Source organism: Pyrus communis, chromosome 1 (genome assembly GCF_041283825.1).
Source record: "Pyrus communis isolate YQ-2024b chromosome 1, ASM4128382v1, whole genome shotgun sequence".
Lineage (NCBI taxonomy): Eukaryota > Viridiplantae > Streptophyta > Magnoliopsida > Rosales > Rosaceae > Pyrus > Pyrus communis.
This window is the reverse complement of record NC_142565.1, coordinates 12,244,077-12,250,626: the sequence shown is the minus strand read 5'-3', so window position 1 is coordinate 12,250,626 and position 6,550 is coordinate 12,244,077.

Genomic DNA, 6,550 nt, shown 5'->3' with positions numbered 1-6,550 from the left:
AACAAGGAAGTAATGGTTGGGTGGGTATTAGGGGGTGGGGAAAGGGAGGTATCGTTGGGTGAGGTAATGGGGAAGAGGGAATGGGTAGTAGGGGATGTAGGTTGTAACAAGTGTAAGGCTAGGATTGTAGGTTGAGTAATTACTAAGCCTTGAAGAGTATGGGTTTTACCCTGGACATTGAATAACATTGTTGTGTTCTTGAAGTGCCAACCAATAAAACCAAGTGACTTTAACCATTCGGACCCCAAAATGAAGTCATAGCCTGGTATGTTTAAGAGGAGAAATGAACCATTAAGATTATAGCCCTACGGTTGCACATCGACGTTATGAACTGGCAAGGAAGAAGAAACCTGTTTGTTAGATGTCGTGGTGAAGTGAATTGGGGCAATTGATTCCATGGGTAAACCCAGGTGGTGTGTAACGTCAATGTGGAGCAAATTACAAGCAGCACCGGAGTCAATAAAAACCATAATTGGTTTGGATTTAATGAACCCTTGCAATCTCATTGGTTGACCCATGCTATAACCTGGAATGGCAAAGAGCTCCAATATGTGACAAGTTGGATCGGGAGGAAGGTCTTCCTCTGATTGACAATCATGAAACTTCGTGGATTCATCCTCTGGACTAATAACATCAAGTAGCACAATCATCAGGGCTTTGCATTTATGTCCTGGAACATGAGGTTCGGAGCAATGGAAACATTCCCGTTTCCGAATCTTCTCGTGAACCTTCATTGGGGTTAACCTTTTAAATGGACCAAGAGGGGGCTGCGAGGGTTTAGGATCAAGAAGGGTTGGTGTGGTGGTGGGGTTAGGAGGTCGAGGGAAGCTGGAAGAGGTGTATTGGTGAGAGAATAGAGGACGAGAGAATTGTTTAGCTTGGTTCTTGGTCTAAAAAATTTTGGCTAACTTTTGAGCCTAGTGTAAGGAGTCAGGTTCTAAAGCTAGGACATCATGACGAATGTCCTCTTTTAAACCTCCCAAAAAGACATGCTTCAGTTGATTCTCGGTCCAATCAATTACCCAGCACGAAAGTTTAGTAAACTCGAAGATATATTCATCCATTGTTCCAGTTTGTTGGATGTGGGTGAGTTGTGATTCGATATTGGCTCGATCACCACCCCTAAAACGTTGTAGCAACAATTCCATAGTGAGGCCCCAATTATCTTGGATGTGGGTGAGTTGTGATTCAATATTGGCTCGATCACCACCCCTAAAACGTTGTAGCAACAATTCCATAGTGAGGCCCCAATTATCATGGCCATATCGTTATTCACAGTGACGGATCCATATAGGGACCCGGGAGGTCCCGGGACTCTCCGAAAGCTCGAAGAAATACTTGCGATCAACCTTCGGGACCCTCTAAAAATTTGGGTAGGTGCAGAGGGATGGATCTGTTAAGGGGCCTGGGTGGTCCTAGCATTACCGCAAGCTGAGATAAATTTCTGTGAGGACCTCCGAGGATCACCCAAGTCTGGGCATATATGGTGGAGGAGAAGATGAACGGAGTTGTAGAGTGTTCTGGTATTCTGCAAACCAGAAAGAAGAAAGAAGACTACTTTTTATTCAAATGACTTGGGAAAACGGTGCGTTTGATGTATGGTTTGAAAAAACCTTCTAAGTAAAACGGTGCGTCAATACAACGTTCTTTAATATATAGTTTTTGCAATTTTTTATTAAGCAAAATGGTTCATCTTTCAAACAGAGTCAGAACTTTTCCAATTCCATATCTAACTACTAATTGGCTAATCCTATTCTCCAGTCACCTCCCCACCCACTAGCACAACCCCAGTCTCCTCCCCCGTCTTCACAAACTAAGTAGTTCAATTCCAATTTTAGATAATTTCAACTATATTCTGGATATTTTCGTTCTAGTTTGCAATAAATCTATAATGACACATTTTCGAGTATGAAACTTCGTCATGGACAAATTTAGTTTTTGTAATTTATATTTTCATCTAATATTTTTTTGAACTTTTATATTGAGACCACCCAATCTTAAAATCCTGCATCTACCATTGGGTGCAATGGAGTGGCTTGTAGCCTCCATGGATGTGCAAGCAGCAATGGAGAGGACATTTTTTGCTATGAATATCATTGAGGGTCTACTCCGCAACAAAATGGGAGATCAATAGTTCCGTGGAGCGGACATTTTTCACTATAATTTTTTTTATCTTTATTATTGAGACCCTCCGAGTCTAAAATCCTGGATCCGCCACTGGTTGTTCAAAGCCCCTCATCCAAATGGAAGCATCAACACCAAAGTTACATGCTACCACAAGGACCCGTTGCTAATGAGGGACTTCGTAATAATCGAGGTAGTGTTCGGCCATGGCCAACCAAACGTAAGGATCATCCATGTTGAAACGAGGAAGTTCCAATTTAATGGCTTTAAAGTTGTTTGGAGGGTATTGGTAGGTATGTGGTGTTGGATGGGTGTGGGTAACAGAAGTAGGGGTGGGGGATTGAGCAACATGGAAAGAGTGGGAGAGGGATGAAACAAATGTGTAAGTGGGGGATGAGAATAGTGACAAAGAGCCTTGGTGCGGTTGAAAATGGGTGGGTTAACTTATAATGGTAGTAGGGGATAGGGTGGGCCGGGTTGAGGGAATGTAAGTGAGGAGTGGGGCTAAAGTGGGTGGTGGGGGATTAGACAGGCCCAAAGCCGAATAGGAAGTTGTGGGTAGAGCAAAAAGTGAGCGGAACGATGGTTATAGGTTTGGAGTCGAGGAATGTGGGTAGGTGGGGGTGGCTGTGGGTAGGACTTTGGTGATTGGGGTGGCTGTGGGTGGGACAGTAGTGGTTGGGGTAGAAGGGAGGGCCGATTTAAGGAGGCGAAGCTCGTCGAGCATCAAAGATTGGAAGGCTGCGAACTGGGATGTCATGGTGCTTTGGAAGGCCAAGTTAGATTCGTTCATTTGGTCGAGCGACTTCTGGAAGGATGTTTGTTGGTTTTCCAGGCCAAGATGGAATCGCAAACATCGTCGACCTGGTTACGGAGGTATTCATGGTGGACATCGACCGTCGCGGCGACAGCGTCGGGGTCAGAGTTTGCGGATGAAGTGTTTTGCCCATCGGATCGACAGACTCTGATACCAATTGATATTCCCAATCGATTCTATGTGCAAGAAATATTAAATAAATGGAATAATGCAATAAATTAAAGGCAGAAAAGGAAGGAATTTGAAGCAAGAGAAGGAAAGATAAGTCTTTTTCATTTCATAGTTGAGAACAGAGGCCAGAACATTACATATTTATATCAATACAAAAAAGGGAAACCTTAGCTCAATGGTAAATGCCAGATGTTGTGTCGTTCCAAGAGCCTGGGGACTTGGGCTTGAAAACAAGGCTGGTAATTATTCACATAAAAAAGGTCGGTGCTGAGAGAGAAGTGTTAAGCCCAAAGGGCAGGTTCTGACATAATCTGACAATTGCAGAGTTGCGGCGGTTTTTAGGACTGTTGGAGCGGTGGCGCCCTAACGGAAAATCTTGGTGGATGAGTTTTTGAATTCAGAGAATGAGAAATCTGATTATGGCTGGTGAGTAAATTATTGTCAAGTTTAAGTCTTTGATTTTATTCTTATTTTTGGTGGGATTAAATTTTCTTAAGACTAATCAAAGTTATAAGTCCCTGGTTATGGTAACTTGTTGAGGTGATGAAGAAAATTGTTGGGTTACTAAATTGGGTGGGATTAATTTATCATTGTCTAATGAATTGTAATGAAATTAATTCTAGGGCATTGATTTAAACAAATTGCATAATGGGAGTTTTGTGTTCTTGCATAATTATGTTTGAATTATAAGAGTAAAAAGAAAAAACTCGAGAGTCTGCTACACGTGGTGTAAGTTTCTTTATGTTTTGTTATATTGCCACATTGAATTCCATGATCAGGGTTCTTCATACTGCCACATTGAATTCTAGGATCATGTTGCAGAGAAAGGTTTTGGTTGGAAGAGGTGTGTCATAAGGTATTGCTATCTTTCTTGTTTGAAATGTAGTAAATGATATTTCTATCATGTCGTACATGACTAGTTGAGTACCCAAGTGTTATCTAGAGAAGGAGAATTAAAGATGAATTGTCACATCCCGGTCTGAGGCGGATCACTTCCCAGGCCCGCTCCACCACCATAGCACGATATTGTCCGCTTTGGGTCTCGACCACGCCCTCACGGTTTTGTTTTTGGGAACTCACGAGCAACTTCCCAGTAGGTTACCCATCATGGGATTGCTCAAGCTCCCTTCTCGCTTAACTTCGGAGTTCCTACGGAACGCGAAGCTAGTGAGCTCCCAAAAGGCCTCGTGCTAGGTAGGGATGAGAATATACATTTAAAGATCACACCCCTAGGTGATGTGGGATGTCACAATCCACCCCCCTTAGGGGCTCGACGTCCTCGTCGGCACACCACGACCAGGGTTAGGCTCTGATACCAAATTGTCACATCCCGGCCCAGGACGGATCACTTCCCGGGCCCGCTCCATCACCGTAGCACAATATTGTCCGCTTTGGGCTTACCATTCCCTCACGGTTTTGTTTTTGGGAACTCACGAGCAACTTCCCAGTGGGTCACCCATATTGGGATTGCTCAAGCCCCCTTCTCGTTTAACTTCAGAGTTCCTACGGAACGCGAAGCCAGTGAACTCCCAAAAGGCCTCGTGTTAGGTAGGGATGAGAATATACATTTAAGGATCACACCCTTGGGTGATGTGGGATGTCACATGATTCCTTTGTTGGATGTTGAACAAGAGTTGGTATGTATTGTATCTAATGCTAAATGAAGTTTCAATGTTCCTTGACTCTTTGGTCTTATAATTTTAGGTGCTGCTAGAGATTGCTTACCAGTTACAACTATGCTAAATCAATTGAAAAGTAGGGTTCGCTCTGCAATACACACTAAAGGTTCACGGTCCTTTAATCGGTGCCGAGAACTGAAAATTTTAATTGCAAGGTTTGGTGAACTGTTGTCTTGACCTCTAAGAACATAGTGCGTTAAATGAATTACTTTAATGTAAGCCCTGTGATAAACTCTCATCTCTCATCTCTCGCTCTCTCTCACACACACATAGACGAAGACATGCACATTGATCTTCATATGCTTGATGCTTATACATGAGGTCTCTTAGGTGCTTTTTGACAGGCATCGTGTACTCACTTAGATCATGATTACTTGCCTTTTGTCTAATTGACCTTGTGAATTTGAATTGTTTTGTATATGATGTCCTTAAGTGATGTGTTTTGATTTCTAAGCTTTATATTTTTCCTTGTTTGTCTCATAGGTGGCTGTTCTAATTCATGAGGTTTATAACTCAAATATCAACTACTACGTTTGGGCACCAGTAAATTTAAATTGTGATTGACTTGCTAGAGATGTGTGTTTTCTTGAAGAAAAGATTGCAGAGAAGATGAGTATCAGTGGAGGACCAAGGTTGGAACTAGGACTTGAGTTTGTTTTAGAGTGAAACAAAGTCTACATGTTTTGGTACACAACTGTAGCATAACTCAATGATTTGGTATTCTTAATATAACTACTCATTTTGTTGTTAGCTTTTAGTGTAATATTTGAATATGTGAATTTTTATAAAGTAAATATGCAAAATGTTGTAAATAAATATCTTTATATATATTTATTTGTTTATTGATTTAATAAATTTTTTTTTTTTTTTTGGAATTTTTTTACGACGGCCAATAGTCGTGATCAATTTGTAATCCACAATGGCCATAACACGTGGTGTAAGATCCCAATCTACCACGGGCACAATCCGTGGTTACTTTGTATTTGACAACGGGCATAGTCCGTGGTAGAAACATAGACTTTTTATTACATCCAAAATACTAATGGACACAATATCCGTGGTAGATTGCAATTTATCACGGGCATCCAATGTGGTAGATGAGCTTTATTCAGATGAGTAATTTCCAGATCGTAAGAAATTAAGAATTAGGTCAAGTGAAGAATAAATACATTACAAAATTTTAGATATGAGAGATTAGAAATACATTCCATGATCAGTACAAATATATGTACAAGAGATTTGCAAATGATACATTTTAAGTAAGAATTTGGGTAAATTACATCAAACTACCTCAATTATAGGTCGAACTACAATCTCATACCTCATGTTTTAAAAATGATAATATCATACATCATCTTACGAATTTGTTACAATGTTATACTTCCATCAGTTTGTTTGTTAGTTTTTTTATTAAATGCTAACGTGGTTTGAGACAAAACCCACTTCTCATCTAAATGGATAAAAATATTAATTAAATATTAATAAATTAAACATGAATTATTTAAATATTTTTATTTAAAAACATGCGGAACCCACCCTATAATTCTCTCACTTTCTCCCATTTTTCGTAATCCGTTCCAAATCGCCCTTTCTCCCCCACACCTCCGCATAAACCCTAGGCACCTCTCACCCGCCGCCGCCAAATCCATGGACCCAAAAGCCGTGGAATCGGAGCTGGTCCTGATTCTCGACTTTGGCTCTCAATACACCCACATCATCACCCGCCGAATTCGATCCCTCTCAGTCTTCTCCCTCTGCA